Source organism: Triticum dicoccoides, chromosome 1B (assembly GCF_002162155.2).
Source record: "Triticum dicoccoides isolate Atlit2015 ecotype Zavitan chromosome 1B, WEW_v2.0, whole genome shotgun sequence".
Lineage (NCBI taxonomy): Eukaryota > Viridiplantae > Streptophyta > Magnoliopsida > Poales > Poaceae > Triticum > Triticum dicoccoides.
In genome coordinates this window covers 585612176-585616844 of record NC_041381.1, presented here as the reverse complement: position 1 = coordinate 585616844, position 4669 = coordinate 585612176, and the positions used below count along the sequence as shown (strand labels likewise).

Here is a 4669-nt window from a genome sequence, read left to right as displayed (position 1 = left end):
TTTACATGTTTCCTAACAAAAATGTGTACAGAGTGAAAATAAAAGGGAGCATAAAAAAACAAGAAAATAGAAACGTAATTGAAAAAAAATACAACACAAAAACAAGCAGACTAGTGTGGCGCGGACTTAAATGTATTTCGAGTGGGGGCACAGCTCTAGACATTAAAATAACTAGATCATTGATGGCGGATGTTGTGTGATAGTGTCAGATATTGATGTCAAAAGATGGGAGTTCGTGTTAATTTTAAAATGAGACATTGCATAATAGATACTACATTGTGCTGGTTGTCAGCCCCAGAATAGTGTACACATTTTCTCCATGAAGTAATCAAGCAATAATCAAGCAATAAGAGGTGGGGAGATAGATACTACATGCCCTTGTCGGCGGCTTATGGTTGGAATGCCGTTGTCGATCTCCTCGCGGCAGGTACACCATGCCTCGGACTTCTGTCAGGCATCCTTTGTACAACGCATCGTGTGCATCGTGGTACACGTGTTTGTCCTCAGTCCGGTAGCAATAGGGCTTCTCCCATCTATCCGCTTTATGATCACACCTCCATGAAACTTGGCATGGCTGTCATGATCAAATATGACGAGGCTGACCTTCAAGGTAACCTAGACATCATTAGGATACAAACCATATAAATTGTCTTGGCCAACACTAACACAAACATGTGGGGGAAGAACAGAAAATACATTCCTTATGTTAAATTAAGCATTGCGTCCAATTAAATATACTAAATCCATAGCTTGTAATTAACTTCAAGCCTAGCTTGACTTGGATAAAAACCTACATTATCTTAAATCTACTTTATATGCAATCTGGGAGTATAAAGTATTTTTCAGTTCAACTTACCTGGCCAAGTATGGTTTGTTTCATCGGTTGGGAGCCTTCTGTCTTACTGAGGAGGCTTATCGGAGACATAATTTAATGTTTCAAGTCAAACACAGGACCCCTCAAAATAAATTCCATATACACATGGCTCAAATTAGTAACTGTCGCAACATATATAACCTCACACAGAAGGACAATAACAAACTGAGAGTGGAGTGGACAAAGATCTGCCCAACTGCTCATGGATAAAGGATCTGCCCACCTGCCCGGGTCACTAACTGTCCAAAAACGAATTTCATTGAAAGAAGAACATTAACAATTGATTTAACTGGAAATTCGTATGACGCAGACACAAATAACATTATCCGGTATAAAAGGGTACCTTCAGTGGATAATAGACTACCAGCTTGCTATTGGAATCTGAATAAGGGATTCTGATCATCTAGTTGATGTTGGCAGAGATGAGAGTACACTTTTAAGGTGAAGAAATGACGGAAATACATAACAGATTGTATAGCAAATCCAATCCCTCACCAGATTGAGTAAGTTGTATAAACATCCATCCCGCTTTTGCATGGCGTGGCATAAGACAAGTGGTGTCCATGCCCAGCTCATAGTAGCTGCACCTGGCATCAGGTAAAGAATATGTTAAGATATCTTCATTACATTAGCTGATTTCAGCATATTTCCACCTTAAGTGGTTCTAAATCATAAGTAAAATTAACTGTACAAATAATAAAATGATTTCTTAATGTTCATAAACCCTGCTATTCCATCTGATCAGCTACTCGCAGAAGCAACCTTACTAAGAGCTGCCAAAACTTTCGTATGCATATACAATTCTGAACACGTGATATTCCATCAGATCAACTACTGGTACAAGCAACCTTACTACAAGCTGCCAAACTTTGGTGTGCATATACAATTCTGAACACGTGCTATTCCATCAGATCAACTACTTGTACAAGCAACCTTGCTACAAGCTGCCAAACTTTGGTGTGCATATCGTCATGTCAACAATTTTGAACACCCAGAAGATGTAAATCCAAATAGGTACTTACGACTGAAGAATTGTATGCAAGCCACTCTGTAGTGTTTGATATTGGTATCCTAAGCAAGCTCCGTCTGAAAAAGTACACTGGAACAGAACAGTGCAATTGGTATCATATATAAACAGTTTGGTCCCAAAGAGAATTTTAGGTGCAGGAGGCTCACGTATCCTAGTTTTTTTTCCTGGGGTTTGGGTCCTGGCCACCGGAGGGGTGGGATATCACGCTGTTGTGGAGGAGGGATTAGTTCTGGCCGTCCACGCTGTTACTCGATTAGACATAGTACCTGAGGTGACAGAGGAGGATTGCTGGTATTCCAATATTAAGGCTAGTTGCACTCTCCCCCTGTCAAAGATCCCAAAACAGATTTACATCGATGCACGAAGGAAGGAATGCTTGCGCTTATATGGATCGAGGTGAAAATACCTTCGACAGAGCCTTTTTGCGAAGTTTGCCTCAGTACCCACGAGATACTCTCATGCACAGCAACCCCAAGATCTTTTCTCTGTTGGCGCGAGGTTGGGGACGAAGTGCACGATATTGAATAGATGGAGGAAACGGCGCCGGCCACCACCATCTGCAATATTTGGAGGCTTAGTCTAGAACGACGGCGATCTGGGCGGCTCCACTTCGCAATTAGGTGCCCCGCCTTCGATCCGATTAGTTTCCGGTGCAAGCGCACCTTTCGGGAGGGGAGGGGCAGGAGGGAGTTCACCATCCTCCAGTGACGCATTTGAGGAGGGGCAGGCTGCCGCCGTGGATGTGGTGTGGTCACCACGCCGAATCCTGTGATCGTGGGCGAATGCTGTGGAGATGAGTGGGCGTCGCGGCATGGGTGGAGATGGCGATCCACTCCAGTCCGCTGTTGACATTGTCGTCTCTCTTTGTGCGGCAACGACGGCAGCGGCGGCGCACCTAGGCCTGCCCTAGCGAAGCCCAAGAGGGCTCGGTGGTGGGGAGCGAAGTGGGCAGGGCTACAAAGACGCGGAGCACGATCACCATCGTTCGTTCGCCATCCGACGTTAGAGTATGTCAGTCAACGAGAAGCTTACGATTCGGCCACGGGAATAGAGTCCCCCGGGCATCCGGCCCAGTACCAGCCCATGCGGGAGGAAGCAGTGCTTTGGACGGCCAGGGACGACCGAGATGCGTGATCCAACGGTCTAAATCAGTAATGGCGTGAGAGAGCTCGGAAATGGTTCAGTTTTACTGTCCTTAATTTAAGCATTTCTCTAAAATCACAAGCAAAATTTATTATAATTGCAAATTTGAGTGAAACTTATTTTAAAATATTAGGATTGCACGACTCACACTTCGTGGATGCGTGGGGTGTGGTTTGTTTGTTCAGATGCTTACCTGGAATTTACTGAAAACTGCCTTCACATTTCTTTTACCAGAAGATGGGAATCTTCCTCTTTGCAGTTCTCCAACAATTAGATTCATGCGGAAAATACAAGTTCACGTTCCTATGCACTCAAAAAGGTTTAGCGAATGGTTCTGAAATGTTGATTCACGGAACAGTAGAAAACATGAATACGTCCAATAAGGAATGTGGGTGCTATAGCTTTTGATATTGCACTGCTATTCATTTACATGCAAGAAAAATGATAGATGTAATGGTTGGTGAGGCCTATTAGTCCTATCCACATGTACACCAGTCATCCATATATATAGCAGACTTGGCCTCGGCTCCTACTCAATAGTAAGGCTGGTCATAGTGGGGAGTAACTTATACTAGTGTCATGCATATGACACTAGTCTAAGTTACTACATTCATAGTGCAAAGTAACATAATAGTAGTATCATAGAGGACTTCATTAATTAGCTTGTGACTCATCTTGTCTTGAAAAGCGCTATGTTACAGTAACATATTATGTTACCACTTCTCATTAACTACATGCCGCATAAGCAAAAAATTCTTGAAGTGCGTTATGTTACTTGCTAAGTTACTCCCACTATGACTAGCCTAAGACAGAGGTGTAGTACAAAATTGCTTGCTAGCTTTTACTAGTTTGGAGAACAAAATCGGTGGAGTACAATGAGGACACTGAGATGCACCTAATGTAAGAATTTAAACATCAGATCCGGTTTACACCCCGGTTCTTGTTTAGGGTCTACCAACAAGAAGCCAGCGAGAGGACGACAGCCCTGGCAACCCCACGTCTCATAGGAACCCATACGTCACCATGGCCAATACCAAGAAGCCCACACCACTGCGCAGCAGGAACACCACCGAACAATAGGCAGAGCACAACCGCGCCGAGCCCCTGACCCATGGACTCCCAAGGTGGCGCCTTCATGAAGTAACTGACGCCGATGCGCCGCCGCCACCCAATCAAGAGATTTTAGGCTTTCGCCCGGGACAAGGGGCGACGGGGAGGGAGAAGGTCTCGATGTCGCCCACCAGAGGGAGAAACGACGCCGAGAGCATCGCCAACATCATGACCGGCACCGCCGGTCAAGGGTTTCCCCCAAGCCCGAGCCCGAACCTCCACTGCAGCACCAATTATCCAAGCAAGAAGGCCGGGGGAATCCCACGACTGGCAGGCAGAGGGGAACATGCATAGGTGCAGCCGCCATCTCCAGATCGGGACCACGCCTGCCGCCGCCTTACCGCCCAGCACGGCCAAGATAGTGCACCACAGCGCCGATGCCAGCCCCCACCGAGGAAGGGGAGGCGCCCTCTCCATCAATGGACACCGCCACCCGCAGCCTCCGGGAGCCCTAGGATCCAAACCAGCCGCGCTGGGCCAGACCCCTGTCGCGCCGCCACGGAGCCGCACCG

General features: G+C 46.2%; 1 long non-coding RNA gene across 1 annotated transcript; it reads right to left on the bottom strand.

Moving 5' to 3' along the window:
• Positions 1-277: 277 nt before the first annotated feature.
• On the bottom strand, positions 278-2716 carry LOC119309331. Its single transcript, XR_005150458.1, has 8 exons — positions 2567-2716; positions 2311-2461; positions 2051-2229; positions 1897-1973; positions 1370-1461; positions 1218-1277; positions 857-1113; positions 278-615 (listed from the first exon to the last, which is right to left on the bottom strand). It is a non-coding gene; the product is annotated as an uncharacterized LOC119309331 (long non-coding RNA).
• Between the last annotated feature and the right edge of the window lie 1953 nt (positions 2717-4669).